This window comes from Ursus americanus, chromosome 18 (assembly GCF_024610735.1).
Source record: "Ursus americanus isolate L20-20 chromosome 18, mUrsAme1.1.p, whole genome shotgun sequence".
NCBI classification, from domain to species: domain Eukaryota; kingdom Metazoa; phylum Chordata; class Mammalia; order Carnivora; family Ursidae; genus Ursus; species Ursus americanus.
Genome location: NC_142144.1, coordinates 32,787,364 through 32,814,484, shown reverse-complemented (window position 1 = coordinate 32,814,484; position 27,121 = coordinate 32,787,364). Strand labels below are relative to the sequence as shown.

The following is a 27,121-nucleotide window of genomic DNA, read 5'->3' as shown; positions in this document are numbered from 1 at the left end:
CTAAACTAATGAAGATATGGTCCTGAATAAGAGTCCTAAACTACCCCTAGAAAAATATAAATGTCTACCTATATTTTGTCATTTCATGTTTTCCGTCTAGATCTAGTCTACAAATGCAATTTATTTTGGTCTCTGCTATGAAAAAAAGTTTCTGTTTTTCTAAATGGTTAGCTGGTAGTCCTGACACCACTTTAGTGTGATCGATTTCCCCCAAATCCCAACATTCATGTTTAAATAGTTACCTTTATCATATACTAAGTTGGCACCTAAATTTGCTTCTGTTTGTGGACTCTCTACTCTGTTCCTTTGAGCTGAATGTACCAAATTTCTTTACCAGTACCTCCCTGTTTTCTTTATTGTGACTTTGGAATATGTTTTTCTTTTTCTTTTTCTTTTTAAGTAGGCTCCATTCCCAGTGTGAAGCCCAACACAAGGCTTGAACTCATGACCCTGAGATCAAGACCTGAGCTGAGATCAAGAGTCGGACGCATAACTGATCGAGCCACCAGTGTGCCCTGACTTTGGAATATGTTTTAATGCCTGGTAGTGTAAGTCTCCTCATTTACTATTTCTTTTCAAAATGTCCTTGACTATCCTTGCACATTTACGAACTTCAAAATAATTTTGCTCAAATGTCCTGCTGGACTGATATCTTATTAAATTTAAAAATACATTTAGGGGAAACTGATAACTTCACATTACTGAATCTTTCCACTCAGGAACATGATATGTCCAAGGCCACCACAGTTCACAACCCCAGGAGTTGTGAAGTGTTCAGCCTGTGTGGCTATAGAGAGAAGCTGTAGATACACCTTTCCATTTATTCAGGTTGTCTTTACATGTCTCAGTAAAGCATTATAGTCTTTGTCACATAAATTTCTTGTTACATTAATTTCTGGATCATTTATATTTTGCTACTATTGTGAATGGGCTCTTTTCATCCTCTAGATTTTCTCCCATTTTATTGCTAATGTATTGAGAGTTATTGATTCTTATTTTTTTAATTTTGTAACCGATCACCTTACTGAATATTCTTATTCATGTAGAATGAATAGTAATAGAATTTTTTAGTTGATAACTTTGGATTTTCAAGCTAGAAAATTATATCATCTGCAAATACTATCTTTGATTCCTTCTTTGTGCTATTCATACCCTTTGTTTAAGAATCAATCAGCTGTCCTCTGTTAAATGAGAGCGGTAATCACAGGCATTCATGTCTTGTTCCTGCCCACAACAGGGATGTGTCTGACATTTCATTCTGGGTGTGATAGCAACTTTTGGTAGGAAGTACTCCTTTCAGTTAAGGAAATATATTTCTATTCCAAGTTTACTAAGAGTATTCAGAATTTGGAATAGAGGTTGAATTGTGTTCTTTTGTTACATGTTCAAGATAATCATATGGTATTTCTCATTTAACCTATTAAGGTAAGGAATGAACCCAATAGTTTTATATCAAACCATTCTTACCTTCTTGAAAGAAACCTTATTTGGCATGGTGTATTATCATTTTAATATACTTCTGAATCTTATTTGCTATTGCTTTATTGGGATTTTAAAAAATCTGTAGGCAAGCATTCTGTATTGTGACACTCCCGTTAGGCTTGAGAATCAGGGATATGCTGGGTTTATAGAAGGAGTTGGGAAGATTTCCATATTTTTCTTTGGTCTGGAACTGTTTAAATAGCATGGGAATTACTTATTTCTCAAAGGTTTAGAGAAATTTGCTCATAAAACAGTGTGAGCTCTTAGCCTTGTTTGGTAATGGTTCCTTAATAATTGTGTTGTTTCCTTCCATGGTTTTTTATTTTCTTTCTTTGCTTAACTTTTCCAACATGTATTTTCTTACAAAATTATCAATTTCTCCCAGTTTTAAAGATATTTAGCATTGAGACCTACATAATATCCTCTCATAACTGTAAAACCCCATCAGTATCTGGTTCTGTCATCCTTCTTAATTTTAATGCCACATTTTCTGTTTTCCTTTTTTCATCTTGATTACTTTTTCCTGAAGTATGTATAATTTATTGGACTTTGGGAAGAAACTGCTCTTGGTTTTATTAATCCCTCTACTGGGTTCTTGTTACTGAATGTGTTCAGTTTTATTATAATCTTTATTGCTTGCTTCTTACTATTTTTCACACGTTTATTTTGCTGCTTTTTTTTCCCTAACTCCTTGAGTCAAATGCTTAGATGACTAATTTTTATTATTTTTTAAAAAAATATACGAGGAAATTTTCTCTGGACAGCATAATTAACTGTAATTTTTAATATATAATATTTTTCTTATTTTCTTATATTGAATATATTTTTATTTCCAATTTTTTCCTATTTAAAATTTTATTATTAAAATAAATTCTTTGTAGTAGGGACTCCCTCTCACTTTGGCTGAAGCCCCAAAATCTGGGAATAAAACCTCCACATCCTCAAGTGAGAAGCCAGACCGTCTTTACAGGTCTTGCTAAGGAAGCATCTGGAAACCGAGTTTTACCACCTTAGCCTAATATCCACCTCAAGTATATGAAAGGGTTGAGAGTGAAGAGTCTGGGGGAGAACATTTCTCTGAGAAAGTTGTTGGAGGCATTTACCCTTCCCTCACCTGGGGAGGCTGGAAATGCTTCTTTCTTATCTCCATATGTGTGTCCCTTAGAGTCTGGGAGCAGTGGACTGGAAATGACTGACTCCTGGAAAATTCAAAGGCCTGAGGAGGCCAAGGCCATCCACCTGAGGGGCTGGAACAAAGAAGACCGTATAGAGAATAAGTCATACTTCTGTCAACAGAAGGGATCAAGATGCATACATTTTCTCATGGACCTACTGTGGGTCACATGGGGAGACTGGACCTGGGGCCATCTTAATAAGGACTTTGCCCCAGAAGTTCCCTTGGAGGGTTGATGGACCCAACAAAGATAATGTAGAGGAGATGGGCCACAGACAGCCCAGAGTTCTGGGTTGGAATCAGTTGGAATCAGTTGGCGATGTAAGCTACCAGATAGAGACAAGCTTGATCCTGTCCTGGAGATTGTAATTGCACGGTCCCAGGTGAGGAGATTTCTGTGAAACCCACAAAAGTGCCAGAGAACACCAACACTGACCTTACCAGCACCAGCCACATCAGATTGTGCAGTTACCCCTGACATTTGCTTCCTCTGGGCCCCACCTGAAAGGGTCAGGAGCCTTGGGTTGAGAGGCTGAGGGTGGAGGAGGCTGGAGGAGGAAAGTGTGACAGAGGTGCTCCATGCCACCTCCCCTACTACAGGCTTCCCAGCCCCGACTGGCCAGAGCAGGGAAGGGGAGAAGCTTTAACTAAAGATAGGGCACATTTTTCTTACTGAGAAAGGCAAGACAGTTTTTGTGACTAAAGGTAAAGGTTTCCTTGGCTTGTTCGTTTTATCGAAGAATGACTGGAAACATGTGGGACACACCAGAGATTTCATCCAAGGATTGGAAAAGAAATAATCTATACAAAACCAGTTTGAAGTGACAGCAAGGAGAAAGAATCAACTTCTTCTCTGCTTGTATCCTATTGAATTTGGTCTGTTCAACCAAACAGCTGTGCTTTACTAGATTATGATAAGAGTAGATGGCCTGTACAATTCCAACTTTCTGGAAATTTTTGGGCTTCTTTCATGGCCTTGGTATGCTCCAATGTGGTAGACATTTTTCTTGGCTGCTCAGTGTCTGAACCCCATTTCTATGTTTGGCAGTGAGTATGCCTAACACCTGCTTTCTCAGCCTCCCTTGCTGCTAGGGCCCAGGCGCAGCCAAGTCAGTGCAGCTGCCTTGGATAGGGTCTATTGAGATAAAGAAGTAGGAGCCTTAAAAAATCTACTTCTGGCCATGAATGGTGGCCACACTGAGTTTCCAGGTCCAGTAGGGCCAGCAACAATGGCCAAGGCCTATTGTCAACTGCACAAATGACGTATCTGGGGTTCAGTGGTGGTAGCTGTGGGGCCTTCACCAGCCTGGTCTTGCAGCTGAAATCCTGGCTACTGCTTGGTCTTCCTTTTCCTTACCTGTGTTCCAATCCTGATTGAAATTCTTCCCGGCAATGTCAGTGGGGAAGAGAGACAACAAATGTGATAAATAAATAAATTACATAGTACATTTGAAAGTGCAAAATGCTGTAAAGAAGGCAGAGTAAGGAGAGTGAGGAGGTGAGGTAGTGTGGTTGGGGCCCCATTGAGAAGGTGATGCTGAGCAAAGACCTGAAGGAGGTGAGGGAGTGTGCCACATGGGTATCTGGGGGCCTGCAGCAGTAAAGGTTGTGGAGTAACTAGTTGAAGGAGTAAAGGAGTGACTGGAGGCTTCAGAGTACAGTTGAGGTGCCAGTGTGGTGAGGGAGGGAGGGAAGGAGGGAGGGAAGTAGGAAGTAAGGTTAGAGCAGTAGCAGAGCCAGTTGCGGTGACCCTGTGGGTGATTATTAAGACCTTGACTTTGGCTTTGAGTGAAAAATGACAAGCATGGTGGGCTTTGAGCAACAATGTGCCATGATCTGACTTACATTTTAGGAGGACCACTTGGGGAGTGTGTGGCTGACAGACTGTAGGGAGACCACAGTAGAAGGAAGGAGACTAGATTGAAGGTTGTGGCAATGTTCCAAGCAAGAGAAGGTGGCAGCTTGGACCTGGGTGATCACAATGAAGGTAGAGAGAAGAAATCAGATCTGGGAAAGAGAGCCAGCCAGATCTGTTACAAGGAGTCCAAGTGGAGTCCGAGGTCTCTGGCCTGAACCACTGGAAGATGGAGTTGCCATTTATTAAGAGAGGGAGGGTTGTGGGTAGCACAGTCTGGAGGAAGATTGGCACATCCATTTTGGACACTAGAAGTTCAAGACAACTCTTAGATATCTAGGTGGAGTTGTTGAGTTGGCCATGGGAAATCCAAGCTAGGGGACCAGGGGAAAATTTTGGGTGTGGATATAAACTTGGGAATTGTTAGCAACTAGATGGTGTTAAATCTAAATTGAAACCAAGAAGATCAACTCAGTGTGGATAGTGAGGAAAAAAGGTCTAAGGGGCGGGCCCTGGGACATGTCAGTGGTAACAAGTTGGGGGAGAGGAGCCAGAAAAGAAGATAGGGAAGCAGCATCCAGCAGGGGAAACCAGGGTATGTGATTTCTCCTAGGCCAGATAAAGAAAGTCTTTCCAAGAGGAGGAAACATTCAAGTACCATTGGTAAGTCATGGAAGATGACAGAGAATTTACCACTAGCCTTCAAGGTGTGAAGGTTATTGGTGAGTTCATATCCTCCCCCAATAACTGGGATTTTCAGGCTTTCCCCCCTAATCTGGTGAGAGTGAATAATATCTCACTTTGCTTTAATCTCCCCTAGATTTACAAGGCTGTTTTCTCTGAGACTCTAGGCATGAATTAAGTAGGAAGATGGTATTTGTAGAGTGGGATCTAAAATTGTGGCCAGCCCCAAAAGCAGCCCTTGCTGTTCTTGTGCGACTGCAGGTTTTTCAAGGGTTGGATGGTGGAGAAGGTTTAGAGGGTCTTCTTCTCTGTTTTAAGTAACTCTGTGTTTCCTGAGATGAGCCTGAAAAGGTTTTTCTCTACTTTACTGTCTTATCATTCATCAAGTGTCCTCTTAGATTTGGGGAGTAAGTCTCTGTCCACCTTAGTCTTTGTGCGTTTGTCTTCATCATTGTATTACCCACAGTATTGAGGCGCGGGTGGGAAGGGGAAGTACCAACCAAATAACATTTTAAACAGGAAATCTCACTTAGAAATATTTAAATTTAAAAAAAAGTCCAAATCACCTCTCTCCAGATTCCATTGTGTTTTAGATAGCCATCTCATAGACACACTCCTACTTGTTTAACTCCTGAAAGATTTTCGACTCTCCTGAGTATGATGGTTCATTTTATGCATCGACGTGACTGGGCCTTGGGATGCTCAGATATTTGGTCAAACATTATGCTGGGTGTTTCCGAGATGGTGGTTTTTGATGAAATTAACATTGAAATCACTAGACTGGTCTTTCTCTTTCCACCATTTTGGAGCCTGTGGAGGCCTGCTGGGGCCAGGACTCCTAAAACAACAAATACATCTTGTAGGCTGTGGTCCAACACCATTTTTGCTGGCTATAGGTGGGGTCTCTGAACCACAGGGAGCACATAACTCTTCTTAAAATTGAAGGTGTTCATGCTCGAGTTGCAACTGAATTCTATCTAGGCGAGAGGTGTGCTTGTGGATACAAAGCAAAGAACAACACAGAGAGTCCTGGTGGCAAACCAGACAAAACTAGAGTAATCTGGGGGAAAGGTAACTCATGCTCATGCAAACAGTGGCGTGATTCATGCCAAATTATGAAGCAGCCTTCCTGCTGAAGCCATTGACCATAGAATCCATGTGATGCTGTACCCCTCAAGGATTTAAACTTACTGAAGAATAAATAAATAAAGGGGTAGAAAAATAAATAAATCACTAGACTGACTAAAGCAGATTGCTCTTCCTATGGTGGTGGGCCCCATCCAATCAATTGAAGGCCTGGATAGAATAAAAGGCTGACCCTTCCCTGAGCAAGAGAGAATTCTGTCTGAGCACCTTTGAACTGGAATATCAGCTCATCCTGGTTCTGCAGCAGTGAGCTGGCCTTGGAATTCAAACTGGGACATCGGCTCTGCAGACTTCAGACTTGCCAGTCTCTCTCAAATCCATCCTATTGGTTCTGTGTCTCTGGAGAACCCTGACTTCTACAAAGAGGAAAACATAAGAGGCCCAAGAACTTAACCACTGCAGGCACTGCCAAGTGGCCTGGGTGCCACAGGGCTCCTTGAGGTGCCTGGCACAGGTGGAGTGTCCACCTCCGCCTCTCAGGGCCTCTGTTTCCCTATGTCATCAGTGAGAAGTTGGACTGGATGATCTCCGAGACCCTTCTGTTCTAATATTCTGGGGACCCTGGGATGCCGAGTTACTGAGAAGTGAAGAGAACCAAGCCTCACACCATTTCCCACCTCCCAAATCAACAATGGGCAGCCCCCACCCCAAAAGGGGATATTGGCAAGGATGTGGAGAAATAGGCAGGAGAAGGCTTTCTAAGCAGAGGGAAGAGCTCGAACAAGGACACAGCGGTGGGGTCGGGGGTGCAGATATTACTCCTTGAATTCAGGAAAGACAAGGTGGTTTGGAGTAATAGGATCACAAGTTATGTAGAGGGAGGGATCTTAATGTGCAAGCAGCCCTTTGTGGTTTCTGAAGCCCTTCACGCCCTCCTCTTAACCATACTGTGAGATCAACATTTTTAGGCTCGTTTCACAGGAAAGGAAACTGAGGCTCAGAGGGTAGAAGGTACTTCTGTAGGGTCAGACAGCTGGAAATCAGCAGGGCTGATATTTAAGCCCAAATCTATCTGTGCTGGTCCTTGACAACACGGAGCCTTGGAGGCTGTCTGACTGAGCAAATTTCGTCACCTATTTTGCATTATCCTGATGACAAATGAGTGTGTAATTCATTAGACCAGCCATACAGTCATTCTGATTCTACTGTCAAAGTGGGGGAAAAACAAATCCATCATTTCTTGATCTGAGGTGTTTTTATTTTGGTTCTTCCTCCTGCTCACCCCCTGCGGAGCCCGGGGAGGAGACAAAATCTGATTCTAACCGGCTGTGTACATTTGTGCCCATGCCCGCCTGCGTGTGCGCAAGGTGGAGGAGAGATTATAACTTTATTCTTGCTTGGGGGCAACTGGTTATGTCTGGAAACATTTGAACACCCCATAAAGCTCATTTCTTTTGCAAATGAGTCAGATAACACAGAACACTTCAAAGTGAAATTCCGTTGGGCTTTCCATCTGGCTGGCCTCTGGGGGTGTGCGTCGCGCGCCGCCTTTGTTAACCAGGTCCTGGGAGTTAGAATTTTATGCTGGAATACAAATAACTGTGCGGATTCAGGGAACAAAGCCAAGATATGATCTCAACTGCATTTGGAGTGAAATGCCCCATCTCCCGCTAATGCTCTCCAGCTTCCACGCGAGAGCAAAGAACATTTTCTTGCTCCCAGCAGCTGTGCACCCCGCACCTAGGAAGGCAGGCATGGTTGAGTCGTGGCTTATCACCATCTCTAAGTGCCCTGTGCTCATTGATAGGACTCTAGTCGCTGTGGCCTCACTCCTCTGTGTGTGTGCTTCCAGAGGCTCCCATGTGCCCCAGGACATTTCCCGGGAACACCCGTGGAGGGGCTTATTCAACCTCCATTGCACCCTCCTAGCCGGAGAGGTTGGACAGCTCAAGAGCACATTTCCCAGACCCTGTTGTGGTGAGAGCTAGGTGTGAGGTAGGTGCCATCCTTTTGGTGCACTTATGTGAGTTTTGGAAGCCAGAGTGAGGAAGATCGATTTTCCTATTTGTTACTTGCTGTTCCCGCTGGCCAGCAAGCTAGAAACACACTGTCTCCCTGCAGCTACGTTCCCTGCCTATTCTCCTGTTGTCTGGTTTCTAGAGCCTTTGCAGCAGCAGCAACAGTGGTAGTTTTGGGTTTTTTTCTGCAAGTAAAGCCCAGTGGTGTTCTCAGAGGCATTTGTAAACCCGAGGGTTCAATTCTGTGCTGTGTTCTGTGTTGTCTGGAGGTTTCTTCCTGGAGGCAACCCTGCCATTGAGTGGGTAAGCACCCCATGCCCTGGGACAAATCCCTTCCTGCCCACAACACCTGGAGTGGGCATGTCCCCGGCATGGAAGCTGCTTCACATGCCTCTAGCCTGATTTTGATAGGAAAGTTGGTACCCTCCTGAATATCTCTTAAGATTTTTATATGGGGGGGGATTTACATGTCTTTGCTTATGCCTGCCATCTCTGGTTCTAGACTTCCATAATAGCTTCCACTTGTCCACCTCTGGTTGCCTCTCTACTATGTCAGAACCAACAGGTTGTGTGTGTTGGGGGGGGGAGGTGGTTTGAAAATCTGCAAGGTAAGCCGGCAGGCTGGAGTTCCAGGGATGTGTTGTAATTTGAATCTGGAGGTAGTCTGCTGGCAGAATTCCCCCTTCTCTCAGTGAGGTCAGTCTTTTTTTTTTTTTTTTTAAGATCTTCAACTGATTAGATGAGGCCCACCCATATTATGGAGGGTAGTCTGTTCCACTCAAAGTCTACTGATTTAAATGTTAACCTCATTTATAAAATCCCTTCATAGCAACATGTTTGATCTAAATACTGTGGCCCACCCAAGCTGATGCATAAAGTCAATCATCACACCATGTCTCCATCATATTCCAGCACTCTTTGGACAGCTCCAGTCCCTGTACCCCACCTCTGTCATTCCCCAAAGCACCACTAACACAAAGCCTGAAATGACAACACAGAACAAGAAACAACTTAAAATTACCTGCCAGATGTTACTGGTGCTCAAGCTCATTGACCATCCCTGTCACAGAGAAGCCCTTTCAAGCCATCTCTCTCCTTGGCTTCTACACACTGCCCTGTTGATGGGACCCACTTCTCCCTACTGCGTCCTTCCCTCCTCTCCACACTCAATAAATTGGAAATTCCTGTTGCCTTCTTTTTTTTTTTTTTAAGGTTTTATTTATCTGTCAGAGAGAGAAAGAGAGAGAGCACGCGCACACACAAGCAAGGGGAGTGGCATGCAGTGGGAGAAGCAGGCTCCCTGCTGAGCAAGGAGCCCTATGTGGGACTCGATTCCAGCACCCTGGGATCATGACTTGAGCTGAAGGCAGACGCTTAACTGACTGAGCCACTGAGGCGTCCCCTTTTGTTTTCTAATATGGAGAAATTTTGTTCCCTTAGTCTTAACTTTTTTATTGCAAAAAATGCTCCTGGCTTTACCTTTCACAACCAAAAACCTAGTAACATATCCCCTGGGCAAGCAGAATCTACTCAGTAGGACACTTGGTAACAACTTAATAATACAGAAAATAACACAATCTCTGTAATTACCAGTTTCTTTCATAATTGCAGCATAATTGCATGTGTAAGGTCAGAATACCTGTGCTTCCCTCCACTCCCTACAGCCTCAAGAAGCAGAAAGCAACAGATTAGATGGTCTTTGCTCACTTTGGCCAAAACCAACACTGGGATTTATTTTCTTATATTTGTCCTTTCTTTTCCCTTCTGTTTTATTTCCAAAATCTCTAGAAAGCTTTTGTCCACAATCTGGTAAGGATTTGGTTAGGATGAAGCAAAAGCACAATGTGGGGTTCTGATATCAGATCCTGCTCCAGCTGGTTAGAAATATTCACACCAAGCAACACTTAGCTACTTAGAGCAGGCTCCCCCACACTAGGGGACTTATAAAGTAACAGCGACATGGGCACATATTCGGGTCCCCTCCACCTCATCTGACTCATCAGAAGAGAGGGCCGGTGTCAGGCTGAGCTCAGCTCAGATCACTGGGCATCTCTGTCAGGTCCTCTGTGGCTGAAGAGCAGCCCTTTGCAGGGACTTTTGTGGCCAAACAAGAGGAATGGGGTCCTTGCCTCTGCTCCCCACCCCCAGTCCTCTCTGGGATCCAGGGCATGGCTATACACACAGAGAGGTCCTTGCAAAGCCCCTCCAGAGCACACTGGGTAGGTATGAAGCATGAGCAGTGTTAACCCTGGAATGCATGAGCGGTGCTATCCTCTGGAGTCTTCCTGGCTCCCTCACTTCTCTCCCTCTACATCTCTGGGCTTAGGGAAGTGAAAATGCTAGAGCCAGCTAGCTTTTCTGCTCAAGGACTGCTCGTTTCTACCTCTCCCTCCTGTTTATCGCAGCTTCCCCATCACCAAGGTCTGCCAAGAAATGGTGGCCCTACCCACAACAGCAACCCCTCCTGTCCCCTACCCTCCCTGCCCGCTCCCTTCTCTTCCTTTCCCTCTCCTCCTACTCTCCAGCTTCCCCGTGAGCTTTGTTGCCCAGCTGGGCCACTGCCTTTTCTGGCTGGCATTGTCCACACCATGGCTCACCATGTCCAGAAGCACAAGTCCTAGTCGCATGGGGTTTCTTTGATCTGCTCCACCAGTCAGAGGGTTCCTGATGAGTCACAGCTGTCCTCTGTGCTTCTACCTCCCCCCGACACTCCTGCAGCAGGATAGTGGATGCAGTCAGTGGCCTGTGGCGGCTTTTCAAGAGAACCTGACCTGGGACTTTGTTGATCTCCAGGCTCCAGAACCTCAAATTCCAGAGACCGACTTCAAGATGGGGAATCATACCCCACAAAGCCATCCTCTAGGTACCTCCTGGGCTCCCATGGCTTATTCTGGAGTACTCTAACAGCTCCCTGTCTCTCTCCGCCCATCAGGGTCCTGTGAGAGTCCCTGGCTCTGGGATGCAGCCTGAGCTTTTGGGGGACTCTAGCAGCCTCCACTCTGGGCAGCCCCACCAGCAGCCTCTGCTCAGCTGGCCCTCAGGACCACCCCCACCCCCCCAGCAGCGGCCCTCCAGCTCCCATTCGCTGAAGTTGCTACCTCTTTTGCCATGCTGGGCAGAAGTCTGGAGCGCTCACTGCCCTGGCTGGGAGGGAGGGAGTAGTCAAGTAGTCAAGTTGTCTGCGGAATGCGGCTCCAGGAGAGGTCTTCCTGGGGCTGAGGGCCAGAGTGACAGTGGGTCGTGCCCTCAGAGGGGTGAGTAGGCAGGGGGCTGCTCCGTCCATTTGGCTTGATGCCCTGATGTCCTGCACTCACTCTGTTTCTTCCTGCATCTCAGCGTTCTAGTCTTGACAGCTCTCATGGCAGCACAGTGACGTGTAATTGGAGTTGACTAGCTGACGCCGCTGGTGGGTGTGCACAGGGGAGTCTGACCTCTTCCACTTCATTCAGCACCCTCAACATGGGTGCCCTCAGAGTAAGAAGGGCCCTTTTCCTGCCCACAGCACCCTGGGGAGTTTCTCTAGGTGTCCTCTTCCTACTGACCCCTTCTCCTCACCACCATCTGTCTTTCAGTCCACAGGGACCAGCTCCTCTCTGGTGTCTGACATTGCTCAGCCTCTGGCCATCAAAGCCATAAATGTTGTTAAGTGCTCTCAGAGACAGAATAGATAGTAAGAAGAGGCCTGATCTTCTGGTGCTTTCTCCTTGAGAGGCCGAGTGCTGGGGTGAAAGGGCACAGGTCAAGTGTCCGACAGACCTGGGTTTGAATCCTGGCCGCAGCCCTTGGAATGTGTGTGGTTATACTCTTCTGTCTGGGGCTCAGCTGCCTGATCTCAAAGTAGGTAGCCAATCCCTACATGGCAGGGAGGTTTTGTGGATATAATGAGAGGGGCTTTAAGGAGGACTCCATTGTACGTGTCCACAGCCTGGACTCACAGCAGCCACAGCCCTAGGATCTAATGAGACAACATCTATGAAAGCCAGTTGGCATGCAGTAGGCACTCAGCACTAAATGGGCAGAGGCTATGAGGCAGAGAGAGAACCACAGCAGGCACACTGGTCCCCCAACCCCTGGCCAGAGCTCCTTCCTCTGCCTGGCCCTATGCGCCTTGCCAGTGTCAGCATTTGCCAAGCAGTAGGCGGCAGAGATCACATCAAATGTGTATTGATCCAAGATATGTGGCATCCCAGCCCACCCGTGGACAAGCATCTGCTTGGTCTGTTTCTTGGCCCAAGAGGAAAAGGGGTCTCCTTATTCCTTAGCTCCTCCTAAATGGCCCAAGATTCTAGGTCTCTGCAGGTCACAGTACATTCCCTCTGCTTCGTGAGCTCTGTGCTCCTGCGAGCCCTGGTCTGCCTTGAGGCTTGAAGAGGAATCCCTGGGAGGCCACCTGGCAGGGCAAGGAGAGGAGCAGGTCAGGCCAGACCCAGAGCTGCCATCCTCACTTTGCCTCAGACCAGCTGTGGGAACTAAGGCAAGTCACGGCTTATGCCTCAGTTTCCCCTCTGCCACCTGAAAGGTTATATAGGTCTCAAATACCAGTCTCACCTGGGTCCTCAGGAGTCCTGTTTATATTTACACACCAGACTTATTGAAACATCAGTGTTGTGACAGCTCCTCTTAGCATGGCCTTTGCTTCACTGTCCCTCCATTTGTCACAGTCTCGCTTAGCAAACTTGGTCCAAGCTGCTTTGCAAACACCTAACACCGAGGACTGGGAGGTGGAGTTGAGCAGAAACCTGTGTGAAAAGACTGAGGGATCTGACTCAGCCACAGGGTGTGGGTACAGGGAGTGGTGCCCCCATGACATTCTCAGAGCTTGGGTCTGTAAATCTTGGCTCTGCCAGTCGTCAGTTTAGACATCCACGTGCTCATGCAGAAGCATCCTTCCCTTTCCAGCCATGCTATAATATGAATTCAGGACTTCTGGCCATCCCTACCCACCCTTTGCACAACAGACACGATGAAGCCATGAAACTACTTTATAATTAGAAATATAACAGGGGCGCCTGGGTGGCTCAGTCGTTAAGCGTCTGCCTTCGGCTCAGGGTGTGATCCCAGGTCCCTGGGATTGAGCCCTGCATCGGGCTCCATGTTCCGCTGGAAGCCTGCTTCTTCCTCTCCCACTTCCCCTGTTTGTGTTCCCTCTCTCACAGGCTGTCTCTCTCTCTCTGTCAAATAAATAAAATCTTAAAAAAAAAAAGAAAGAAAGAAAGAAATATAACAGACCTGTAGATGCATTGTAATGTAACCCACAAAAGGAGGCGTGTGCCTTTCTTGGGTCTCCAGCCTTAAAACAAACAACTCTTCCCCAGTCGCTTAGATCCAACCATTTCACTTTCCAACAGCTGTTTTAACATACGAGGAACATACCAGCAGGTCAAAGATAAGCTGAATGAGTTTCAGGCACAAGGACAAAAAAAGATCCAAAATGTGGAGGGGGTGATCGGAGGTCCCCAGCAGCTGGCCAAATGATTTGGCTCTGTAGCTTGGGGAAAATTGTGAGAAAGAGGGAGATGTCTCTTATAAAGCATGGGCACTGGAGCTTTTTCCGGCCCTGACAGGATCATTTTGCTTTTTCATAATCAGCCTGCCAGAGGCGGGTTCACAGACTGTGGAGGCGGACATGAGCTTAGACTTATTGGGTCCAACTTTCTCATTTTGGAAACTGAAGTTCAGAGAAGAGAGGGACTTGGCTTCAAATGTCCAAAGGCTTCCCAACTTCAGACCAGCTTGACATCAAAAGCCCTTCCAGAACATGCTCCTTGTCCTATATTTCTCTCATTGCTAGTAACTTCGTGCTCCACCCTAAAAGACAGAGCTTTCTCTCCACTGCTGGGTCCAGGGTAATTGAAAGACAATGCAGTGACCCTCCACCAGCACCCAGCACCTCTCTCACTACCGTATCCAGCTCTGGCTTTTGAGGAAGGAGCTGAGACCCAGAGAGGGGGCGTCATTTGCCCTGATGGAATAATGGGTATGATGAGACTCATGAAGGAAATCAAAGGGCTGTGTTTGTTTGTTTGTTTGTTTTTTTAAGATTTTTTATTTATTTATTAGACAGAGATAGAGACAGCCAGCGAGAGAGGGAACACAAGCAGGGGGAGTGGGAGAGGAAGAAGCAGGCTCATAGCGGAGGAGCCTGACGTGGGGCTCGATCCCAGGACCCTGGGATCACGCCCTGAGCCGAAGGCAGACGCCCAACCGCTGTGCCACCCAGGCGCCCCGAAAGGGCTGTTTTTTGGCAACTTTTTCCTTTCTTCCTTCCCTCCTCCTTTCTTCTCTTTCTTCTTTCTCTCTTTTTATTTATTTATTTATTTATTTATTTATTTATTTATTTATTTATTTTTTAAAGATTTTATTTATTTATTTAACAGAGAGAGAGACAGCCAGCGAGAGAGGGAACACAAGCAGGGGGAGTGGGAGAGGAAGAAGCAGGCTCCCAGTGGAGGAGCCTGATGTGGGGCTCGATCCCATAACGCCAGGATCACGCCCTGAGCCGAAGGCAGACGCTTAACCGCTGTGCCACCCAGGTGCCCCTCTTTCTCTCTTTTTAAAAAAAGTTTAACACATTTCAAAAATATTCATGCTCAAGAATTGCCCAAGTCACCTGGACCTTTTAAAAAGTCATTACCGTTTCAATAAATAGGATGTATTTAAAATATTTAAAATGAGATTCCACCTTCAGATCAGTAATTCATTAAATTGTCTTTAAGTTCATTTCTATATTGTGTTATTTTTAACCAAGGTAAATTTCTAAGTTTAGTTGTATTATTTCCATATGGTTCTCCATAATTAAATACATTTGATGCTTTCCAAAAGCCTTAGTAAATATCACCAAAGATATTTGTCCCTTTTTGTTTTCTAAATGTAGCCCATATCCAACAAACATTTGGCAAAGACTGTGTGTGTGTGTGGTTATGGAGGCGAGTAAGGCTCAGCTGCCAGCTCTGAGAGGCCCACAAGCCATAGGGGGTACAAACAGGTGCAAAGAAGGAGGAACCAGGTATTGCAGGTGCTGAAAAGAGGGCAAGGAGTTGCAAACAGAGGCAGGTGAATCCCTCTGGCAGGGAGCAGGAGTGAAGCAGGGACAGAAGGGGCAGAGATCCCCATGGAGCTTGGCCTGAATCTTGAAACAGGCAGGAGTCAGGAAAGGGCAGCTCAGGCAGCAGGAGCATGGTGGAAGGCCCAGTGGTGTTGAAGAATGTTCTATGTCTGGGAAGTAGCATGCGGTTCCTTCACGGAGCTGGAGCATGAGGCATAGAGAGAGAGAGACAGAGGATGAAGAGCAAGGAAACCCGAGACACTGATGTCACACAACTGAGCCGATGCTTGGTTCCAGAACTCAGACTCTCCAGCTCTTCTGCCTCTTTAGCAAATCCAAAAGTCCTGATCAAGCTGTACCGCACTCCCCTGTGATCTGCACCCACAGGGGTCCCCAAGGAGCAGACAGTTAGGGCATTCAGTACTAAACCCACCTGACCTGGCAGATCAGGCTCCCAGCCAATGAGAACGGCCCTCACAGCTTGCATCTCCTCTCTGGGCTGCAGTGACCATGTCTGAATAGTGTAGGGCTTGACTAGCCTCTCTTCAAACCCTTCAGTTCTGAGTCCCAGCTCCAGGATTCAAAAAGCAAGCAAAACAAAAACTTTATGCTCTGTGGGCTGAGCAGGTGGCAAGTTTGCCAGCCAGCTGCCCGACCTGGCATCAGTGAGTGGCTTGTCCTGCACTAGTACTTGGCACCAGTCAAGAGGAGGGTTTGGGAAGAGGCTCTGGCAGACTGGCATGCCTGGCCTCCCAGATGACTTCCCAGCCTAAGTGCCAGTGGGAAGCTAACAGAGGCGGGTGGCTGGGGCGGGCAGCCCAAGAGGCAGAGCAGGTGGCCCTGGCATAGCAGGTTTGGACAAGTCATGTCTGAGTGCTATTCTGGGGGCCGTCGGGCTGCTAGAGCAGAAGAAGGGAACTTGGCATAAATGTATTCAATGCATAAAGGGTGGTTGGAAATCTGGGGGGGTGTTGGGTCAGGCAGGCTCTGTAGAGGCCTGGGATTGCTCTATGCAGACTGGACATTGGGCATCCGAGGCCTTAGCCAATCCCCACGTCAGGTGCCAAGCCCTGCAGTGTGGATGGGAGGCTGGTCCAGTGCAAAAGAGGGGAGGGGAAGGGAGGCAGAAAGTTCACCCACCTGAGGATAAGGAGGGTGGTGCATGGAGAAGACAAGCCCTGAATGGGAAGGGAGAAGATCAAGGGTCGCACCTGCCACTGGCTCCCTGTGTGACCCCTCCTCTCTAGGCCCCAGTGTCCTTAGCAATGTCATGGAAGTAACTGTTACCAGTTCTACCTTACCCACCCGAGTCTTGTGAGAAGACAAAATCATGAGTCAGATAACAGATGTGAAGACTCATCCAGCCCTTGGCCTCATTGAATCCCAGTCCATGGCCACTCCACAACCTCTATGTGGCAGAATGAAAGTGGTGGTAGTATTTGAGGAGGGATATGAGTGGCAGTGGTGTCCTATCTTGAAGCTACATTTCCATAGCACTTACAAGGAAAAATTGTGGAAGTCTTCTAAATTGGGCAATAAAGATTACTGGAGGTCCTTCTAGTAACTTCTAGATAATTTTTTTTTTTTAACTTCTAGGTAATTCTTATCTAGTCTTCCTAGATGACTTTTCTTTCAGTTTATCTGCTCCTGTCATTGTTTTTGAGCTATTTTACAACTTTATAAATTGTAGAAAACTGATAGCAATGTGGTGATTCCCGCTCATAGAAATGCAAATGAATTTTGTCCAGTGGAGTTGCAGTGATTATTGCTCTGTGGATATTGACTACTTTTGTATCTATGTCCACATTCCTGATTGCCTACATGGCGGTTCTGTGACTCCTCCTTTGAACAGGTTGTTAACAGTTTACAGAGTACCTCATTTACTAGTGAGTTAAAGAAAGTATTTGACATGTGTTCCTTTGATATCTGTACGCGGAGCATTGTGTTTGTTTTCGGCCGCTGTGTCACAAATTGCCCGCATCTGTTGGGCTCACAGTTTCTGTAGGTCGAAGTCCGCAAAAAGGGTGGCGGAATTCTCTGCTCAGGGTCTGCTGGAATCAAGGTGTGAGCCAGGCTGCATTCCTGTCTGGAGGCTCTGGGAGAAGAATCACTTCGAAGCTCATTCAGGTTGTTGGCCAAATTCAGCTCTTTGAGGTTGTAAGACTGAGATCACTGAGATCCCTGTTTCCTCTCTTGCCATCATTTGGGGCCTGTCAGCAACCGGAGACCACTTCTCTCCCTGGCAATTCACAACACAGCAGTTTGCTTTCTTCCAAGCCAGCAGGAACATGTCTGGTTTCTTCCTCTATGACCACCCGGAGAAAATGCTCTGCTCTGTTTTTAAAGGGATGTCCTGATGAAGTCAGGACCACCCAGAATAATCTCCCTTTTGCCACATAACATAATCATAGGAGTGATATCATATTTACAGGTGCCACCCGCACTCAAAGGAGAGGGGATTAAATAAGAGCGAGGGTCATTGAGGGTCATCTTAGAATCCTGGCTATCCCAGATGATTTTACCTACCCAAAAATACTTTAGCCACAATTTACAAAAACTGAAAGAGCATCAGAGAATGGGAAGGAGCTGGTAGAGGTTATGAGGATGCTAAAACTCTCCTAATCAGCAGCCCATAAAGCAAGTCCTGGTGAGTGGTTTGGTGTCAGAGTGTGAGAGGTTTTCTTCCCTATCTTGATTCCCCCTTTTGCTCGTTAAAAACAGAATACCCACTAACACACAAACACTTCTTGGGCCTGGGAGTAGGGTACAGTGGAGGAAGGGATTCATAGAGGCTCCAGCAATGACCATAGTGTTGGGCAGATGGGAACTAGGGACTCACAAGGGCCATCAGACCATGTACCCTGAAAGTCAGAAGATGGGACAGGAGTGGTTCTGATTCCCACCTGCTGTGAGGGTTCAGCTTCAGGGAGGGCAGAGAACAAGACAGGGTCACTGAGAGTTCTTTCTGATCTCTCTTCATGTCCTCCATCCCATCCTCTACTGGAGGAAACTTCAGAAACCCAGAGCTTCACCAACTTCTCCCCGCCACCCCAAGCCCAGACAGCTCGTTCCATCTTTGCCTCTGTGCTCTAGTGGCACGTGCTATTTACTTTGGTGCTTACTGCTTCTTCCTAACCTCCACAAAGGAACTTCTTTTCATTTGTTATCTGGAAAACCTTGAGGCATCACAGCAGTGGAAAGAAAACGGGCTTTGAAATTAATCAGAATTTTGCTTCCAAGCTGTGTGGCCTTGCAAAATTACATAAGCTCTCTGAACCTCCCTTTCATCTGTAAAATGAATACAATGCAATATTTGATGATAAAGCCCATCTTAGTGACTAATCACACACTCATAATAGGAATAGCACTTATGTATTACATGCTTGCCATGTGCTCAACATAGTGTAAGTGCTTTATATGCATTTTTCATTTATTCTCCCAACAACTCAGGAAAAGAAGCTCTACTATTCTATTTTACAGATATATACTGCAGATAAGGAAACTGAGGTTTAGAGAGGTTGAACCCTGGCTCCAGAGCTCAGGCTCTTAATCATTATGCTGTATTGCCTCTTAGAAGGCACTCATTCCCTTTCCCCTCTCTGTTCCTCACCATGTTCACATCTGGGCTATCAAAATTGCTTACTCCTTCTGTCCTCATAGCCTTTGTATATCCAGGACCTCTGTCCTACTATGGAAGAGACAGTATTCATTTTTTCCATGTGTTTCTGTCTCCTCCAGCCCCTGGAGTTGGGTCCGGCACAAAGCAGGCATAGACTACCTGCTATTCAAGTGAATTAATGAATCATCTTGAGTCTTTTTAGGAAGTGACCAGGGTCTAATTTATATAATAAAATGATTATGAACCATGCATAAATAAAAAAGAGAGAAGACTGCCACTTCTGCTCCATTCCCCTTCTCTCATGCTATCTCAGCTGAAGCAATGGGCCCTGCAGGGACCCAGCAGCAGACAGATAACAACATCAAGGCCCATTCCAGCTTCACACCAGACCCTGAAATTCAATTTAACTCATACAGACATCGGTGTTGACACTCTTGGGGGCTCCCAGAGCAGCCTCACAGAACAGCTGGTAACAGCTGCGATGGGTTTGCCTTCACACCTCTGATTAAATTGCAAGGGAATCCCACGAAGGCAGGGCCCTGGAAACCGTTTTACAGAAAGATGTTCATAGACTCCCAGGACTTCCATTTTGGAAGAAGCTGCCAAGATCACCTGGTGACCTCCTTGTTTTTAAAATAGCCAAACTGAGGCCAGGGGATTTTCCCCAAAGTTGCATGGCTTTCCCAAGTTTTGATGAAGTGGCATTAAGAATACAAACCACAGCCTTTTATACCTGTGGTATACAGCCTTGCACTTAAGAGTCTGCCTTTTGCTCTCTTCCCTACATGTCCAGCAGTTAGTGTACGCTGCCACCAGCTAGCGGCAGACACAGGGTCATTAACATGGTTGAAGTGGTTCATGAGGTGCATGGTTTGCATGAGATCCAGATTTTCATTTGCACTCCCTACTTTATCATTTTTATATTAAACTGTGACTATTTTTATATTAAACTGTGACTATTTTTATATTAAACTATGACTCTTTCATCTTAAACTCTGATTCTGAAAGCAGATAATTCAGTGACAAAAACAGGCTTTTAAAATGAAACAAATATAGAACACATTTCTTGTGATCTTTTTAATAATTTTCTATAACCAGCTGAATTGAACCCTGATCTTATTCCACATATTGATTGAAATTAAACTTTCTAATTCACCATGCGTTTTGGTTTGTAGGCCAGCTTACCTTGGAGCTTTTCCCTCAACCTCAATCTTGGAATTAAATTCTCCGTGCCTGCTTATTTTGTAGCACACGGAACTCTGTCAGTTCAATAAAAATTTAAAACGTGTTTATTTATTGAGTACTTATCATAGCCAAGGCTGAGAGGGGAGTGATTTCTAGAGTAGAGATATACCAATATGAGTAAGAAATAGCCTCTGTCTTCAAAGAACTCATGATTAACTAGAGAGTAAAATCATTAACATCATTAAAAACAAGGCGGGTAAAATGAAAATAAGGCCAGAAATCGTGACAGAAAACATTTAGCTACATAAATATTTAAGATTTCTGTAAGGCAAATGACAGTATAAATAAAACGGAAGTACAAATGACAAATTGAGGAAAAACATGTTCAACATTTATTACATAGTAAAGGTTAATAGTGTTAATATATAAAGAACTTTCTACAACTCAATAAAAAAAGAAAAACAACAGAACAATAAATGTGTAGACTTGAATTAGAAAGTCACTTAAAAAGAAATAGAAAAAAAAACGCAGTGCTCAAAATAATGAAGAAATACAGATTAAAACAGCAAAAATATATTTTCACCTATCAGATTGGCAAAACACTTTTAAAGAGGGATAATGCTTGATGTTAGTGAGATGGTAGGGAAATGCATTCCCATTTGGAAAGGGGGTAAATTGAGAGAACATTTTAAAGGCAATTTGGCAGAATCCATCAAAGATTAAAATATGAATATCTATTGACCCAGACATCCCATTTCTAGAAATTTATTCTGTGATTTCCTCACTCAAATGTACAAAGATACACGTCCACAGTGGTTCACTTCAGCTGCTTGTACAAGTGATAAATTTGAAACATTTTTATGTCCATTAGGACATTTGTTAAATGAAATAAGACATAGTCATATAATGTAATATTATGCACATGTTTAAAAAAATTGATATGAAAAGACTTCAAAATAAATTAAATGAAAGAAGCAAGAAACTAAACAATTAATATATTTACAATTGACGAAAATCTAAAATATACGTATACCTATAGACATATAAGCATTTAAAAGGTCTGACAGGATGTACACTATTAGAATGACTGTCTTTGAGGAACTGGGATCTTGCATGACTTTTAAGATCTACTTCTTTTTGTTTGGATTACTTGTAATTAGAAAAACTAACAAAAATGTAAAGGAATATGATCTAATTCTTCCTGCTGGTTCCTGTCTTCCAAGCCTCTTCCTAAATGCCATTTGGCTTGCCACGTTGATTTGTGATGCAAAGGCCTGTGGACGTTGGACTATGGGCCACTTGAAGACTCCTGGTTTTCTAGCTTGGGGGATGAGTTGGTTATGACGGCTTCACAAAGATGGGGAGCACAGGAAGAAGAGTATATCTGTGGAGGGGTGTGACTTTGGGCACATTGGGTGTGAGCTGCGTGGGGATCCTGATGGAAATGTTCAGCAGACAGTCTGAAGTCTGGGGAAGAGCTCTTGGAAGTCCTTGCTTGTAGGTGATTACAGAGGTCAAACTGGATAGGTGACGTTGAGAGGTTATAGAGTGAGAGAAGATGGGGACAGTTTAGAGCCAAACTGACCATCTTTCTGTCCCTTCAATTCACCAAACTTGTCCCTGCCTTAGGGTTTTTATGTAATCTGAGAATTTATGTATTGCTTATCAATTGTTCCTTTTATTATTATGTAATGACCATCTTCATCCCTAAAAATACTTTTGATACTAATGTCTATTTTATCCATATACCTATACCACCTTAATTTTGGTCAATATTTGCCCAGAATACATAGTATATAGCTTTTTATAAGAATTTTCATCTGAGAATTTCTGTTCTTTCATCAGAGACTTCAGTCTGTTTACATATGTGGTTACTATCAATTTTCTTTAATTTATTCCTACTGCCTTATTTAATGCTTTAGATTTACCATGCTTTTTTTTTTTTTTTACTTCTGTCAGTGTGACTGAATCTTCTTTTGTTACATACTTCCCCTCCAGTCTTCAAGAGATGATACATACTGTTTCTTCTTTTATTGGTTGCCTTTGATTTTTTATTTTTATTTTTTTTAAGATTTTATTTATTGATTTGAGAGAGAGAGAGAGCATGAACAGGGGAACTGGAGAGGGAGAAGCAGGCTCCCCACTGAGCAGGGGGCCTGACACGGGGCTCGATCCCAGGACCCTGAGATCATGACCTGAGCCAAAGGCAGACGCTTAACTGACTGAGCCACCCAGGTGTTCTGCCCATGATTTTTTAAAATATGCATAGTGGACAATGTCAAGTTAATCACTATCTGTACCTCCTTCCCAAACAATCAAGGACCTTAGCGAACCTTGGATTTCATCATAGCCCTCATGTCTTATTGTTGCCCAGTATTTTAGTCCCACATTATTTTCATATTTTCCAGATTATTAGTAGTATTTTATGCACTCAATGAACATTTAGATTCAACCCCAGAAAGGGTCTGTTGGTGGTAGACCTTCTCAGTATTGATCTGAAAATGATTTCATTTCAACAGATACTTGAGTCAATCCCATGGTCGTGCCCACTCTCCAATCTTTCTCTCTGAGGTCTGGCCCTGAGTTAGGTAAGTGGGCCAGGTTTTCTTAGCTCCTCCACCCCACATTCTGTGTTTCCCCCCATGCTGTGACAGGGTCACCCTGTCCTTGTCCTTACAGAGGGTTGCACACAAAGCACTTGCTTGAGCGGCAAGTGGCGCCACTGCTGACCAACCAAGCAGATGAACCAGATTATCTCACCGAGCGGCAGGGTCCTCATCTTTAGAACAGGGGAAAATCATGCCTATGTCTCAGAGAAACTGTGAAACTCAGGTGAGCTAACGGATGTAAAAGAGGTGTGTAAACTGTAAAGAGCTGTGCAGACGTGAGGGTGTAATTATGTGACTCGATGTCCTTCACTATGAAATCAGGCAATAAAGTCCTTCTGTGATTTAGTTCCAGGGAAAAGCTTTCGCTGCCAAAAGAGTGATCCATGTGGTCCCTGCTCTCAGCAATGAAAGGTGGTAACTTTAGTAGCCAGCTCTCTTTTACTGCAAGTGATGGAAACCCGAGTTGAAACACTTTAAGTCAAAAGGGGGATTTATTGGCTCATGTAACTAGGAGAGGCAGGGGGATGCTGGCCTCAGGAATGGCTGGACTTGGGGATCCATCAATCAGCTAACACATCTTCCAGTCTCCTCCCCAGTCTCTCTGCATGTTGGCTTTGTCCTCTCCATTGGCACCTGCTTTCTTCACATGCTAGGGAGCAGCGCTTCAGACCTTCAGACTCTCTTCAGCTCAGTAACCATAGAACAAAAAGAAGCTTTCCCTCTAGCTTCAAACTAAAACACCCTGGGGCGAAGCTCAGACTGGTCAGCTTGACCAAAATTTTCTAGCCAGGGGAATAATATTTGAAGTGTGACAGAGCGCTTTCTTTCAATATCCATTCTCCCCTTGTGCTGGAACCTCCATTTTTGAGCTGGGCATATTGCTGCCCAGTTAATGCTTTTGCCTGTCTCCCTTGCAATTAGGTATGGCCATGTGTCCAACTTCTGATCAATGAGATATAAGCGGAGGTGTTCTGAAGTATTTCTGGAAGCTCTTAAAAGGGAGAGGCTGTCCTTTTCTCCTTTTTAAAAGATTTTATTTATGTATTTATTTATTTATTTATTTGAGAAAGAGACAGAAAGAGCACAAGCAGAGAGAGGTGCAGAGAGAGAGAGACAAGCAGACTCCCTGCTGAATGGGGAACCCAACATGGGGCTTGATCCCAGGACCCCAAGATCATGTCCCGAGCCACAGTCAGGCGCTAAACCAACTGAGCCACCCAGGCCCCTTCTTTTCTCCTTTTTGTTGCTTGGAATGTGGATGCAATGGCTAGAGCTCCAACAGCCATCCTACATCATGAAGAATGGAATAGAAGCTACATGAAGCTGAGGAGCAAGACAGAAAGAGTCTGGGTCCCTGATCCCATGTCTCTGTCCTACCAGCCTTGAACTGCCTTCTCTTTACATTTTTATTCAAGAGAAAAATATACTTCTGTCTTGTTTAAGCCACTATTGTGGAGTCTTTGTTATTTGCAACCAAATTTAATCCTAAATGATACAAAACTCAGGTTGGAAAGAGAGCATCAACTGACAGAAGGGGCTGGGAGGAAAACATCCCAGGAAACAGGAAACAATGCTGTTAGAGTAGCCCAAGGTCTCCCTTCCTGCCTTGACCTTTAGAAACCTCTCAGCAGCCTGGGGGTGTCCACGCTCCACCCTCCCTTTCAGCTCCTTCTGTGACGTCCTCCTTTTCCATGCTCTGGTTAACGTCAGTCCTGACAAAAGTAGGCAAAGTGTAACATGAAAACCACCTTTCCAACGGCGTGTTCCATGGAACACTCATCCCCTGAGGTGCTCTGGAAGGAAAAATGAATCTATGGTCAATAAATTTGGGGAATGCTACCAACTACTTGCCTCTCAGAGATTCATAAAGCACATTAGCATGGTAAATAGGCTCTGAGAAGTCTTCCAGTTAAAGAAATCTAATTAATTGTCTTTAATTCAGCTTTTCCCCCAAACTTATATTACCACAGAAACCTCCCCCCCCCCATATAGCACCTATTAACATGGCATAGGGAAAGATGCCTTGGGAAGTGTTTGATTAGCTAAACAATAGCAAAAATAGTAGCTTAGTTGAACTGGTGTTTTAGCAGCCTCATTCCTGTTTATACAAACAGTCACCCACCAGCCATGAGGACTTACGTGGTGCTGGTTGTACTTGGATCCTGATGTCCTAGCTGTGGCCAAGGTGGGACCATGACCTCCCTCATTCTAAACCCAATGTTCTGGTGTCTACAAAAACAATCCATTTCCTTTGTCTGCCTGTTGGATGCTCCCACAAGTTCAGACCTGCTTTCAACACACAGACCAACGGCAGGACAAGAATTAAATCAAGAGACGTCCACGTAAGCTGGAAAAGAGATGCTCTCTGTAGTCTTGGCCAGATGGTAGCCAGAGCTCTCTGTGGATTATAACCTCCTCCAACTGTCTGGGAAATGCAAGCCCCGCTCTTGAGTCATGTCTGTCCCTGCTGATGAGGGCTCTGCATAAGCAGATTCCCATGAAGTTTGGGGTACATGTCCCACATACTCTGTGGGAAGAAGGGTCTAGTTCAGTTTTCCCTGGTCTGGGAGCATAACTCTAGATTGCTGGCTGGCATATCCCCCACAAACTGACAGACCAGGGCCTGCCAAGGAGAGGGACTGAGGACAAAGCAAGGGAAAGAAATCCCCAGGACCGTCTGTGGGGAGAATCCCTCTCCCTTCTGTTGCAAAGACAAGCAGCAGCAGGCCCTTCCTGCTGTTCCTTCAAGTGGAAACCTCTCTCTCTTGCCATCCTCCAAATACCTAGATCTTTTGAGGTCCATCCCAGGCACAGAACAGACTGACCTCATAACCAATAGATTACAGCTCTGAGAGCTGTCCTTTATTGCCCATCTGGCCTTGAGAAAGTCCCTTTGACTCTCCGGAGCCCAGAGAACATGGGTCATTGGGAAGACACTATGAGTGAGAGAACCACATGGAAATGCCCAGCAGAGTGTTGAGCACACTCAAGGTGAAATAAAGAAATAAATAAAGGAAGGAAGGAAGGAAGGAAGTTTGTGTGTGTGTGTGTGTGTGTGTGTGTGTGTGTGTGTGTGTGTGTATTTATATGTCTCCTCTTCCTGGCTTCCAGCTTTTTCTGATTCTGCCAGAGTAAACTTTCCTACCCCGAGTCCTTAAATAGGACTTGACTTATCAAGAAAGTGGGATTTTCTCACCCTTTCTACTTTGGGTTCAAGTGCTTTGGGCACCTGAAACTGAACATATAAAGGGAGTCATAACAGATAGCTTTAGACTCAATCTTTATTGATTTGAGAAGTTAATTCTTGGAGGTGATCTCCGTGAATTATGATTTCAGGAGAGTTTGGGTTTTTTGTTGTTTTGTTTGGTATTTTTCCATGAACGTGCTTCCATCCTAATTCTGTGAAAGATTATTCGTGACCAAGTGTAATTTATTCTACCTTTGCTATGGGGATTTCCAGAACAAAAGTGGTATTGAGTCCCAAACTGGAATGACTTCATATATTTCAGGGAGAGAGAGAGAGCGAGTGAGCCAGACAATGAGTAGGGAGGGTTGAGAAGAGAAAGGGGCAGATTGGTTTTCAGGTCTGTCCTGAACCTCTCAATTTTATTCATAGAAGTCAGAGCCAGCCTTGGTTGAAAAGCAGCAGTTAATGTAACTGTAGGCTCTGTCTGAGGATTCCTTATTCTCCTGGGCAGAGCAGCAGCTTACACGGTAGGAGGAAGATCAAGCCCTATTTGTATACACGGAATTGCTTTCTCCCCCTTTCTTCATAATAAAAACCAGAAACTGCCATGGGAGTAGGCTTCAGCATTTCTGTTGCATGGGACACTGACCCTTCTCCCTTCCCTGCTGTGGCTCCCTCCTCCCCAGCATAGCACAGTCCTAGTTCTCAAATGCAGTGGGACCAGGGACCATTGGATTCAACCCTCTGAGGTTTTCCTGCTGCCACAGAAAGTGAAGTCCACCCCTGAGGACTGCCCCATCAGCAATGCCACTGCAGAACCCTGAATGGAGGACCTCAGCCCACTCCACATCAGGAGGCCCACCAAAGGAGGCCCCTCAGGCTTAAGTGCAACAGGGCCCCTGACTCAGGCACATCTGCTCATTTGCCAGCCCCCAATACAGGTCAGGACATCTAGGCCCATCATGGACCCCAGACAGACCCAGATATTTGGAGGTCATTTAATGGGCAAAGTAAAGGCTCTGAGAAGTCCTGTAGAGAAGCAATAGGTACAACTTTGTTTAACTTGGTGCTTTCCATGCTTAACTAACCCTGCACCACTTTTCTCATGGAACACTCACTATCTCATTGAATAGCATTCCACAGAAGCTGGAAAACGATGCCATGGAGCCATTCACAG

The 27,121-nt window shown here is 45.1% G+C and overlaps 1 long non-coding RNA gene across 1 annotated transcript in view; it reads left to right on the top strand.

Annotated features, from left to right (window-relative positions):
* The window catches only part of LOC148108580 (uncharacterized), a 229,090-nt gene that overhangs the window by 162,130 nt on the left and 39,839 nt on the right, over positions 1-27,121 (top strand). Inside the window, exon 3 of the long non-coding RNA XR_015727397.1 lies at positions 404-548. This is a non-coding gene — a long non-coding RNA (uncharacterized LOC148108580). The remainder of the gene's footprint in view (positions 1-403; positions 549-27,121) is intronic.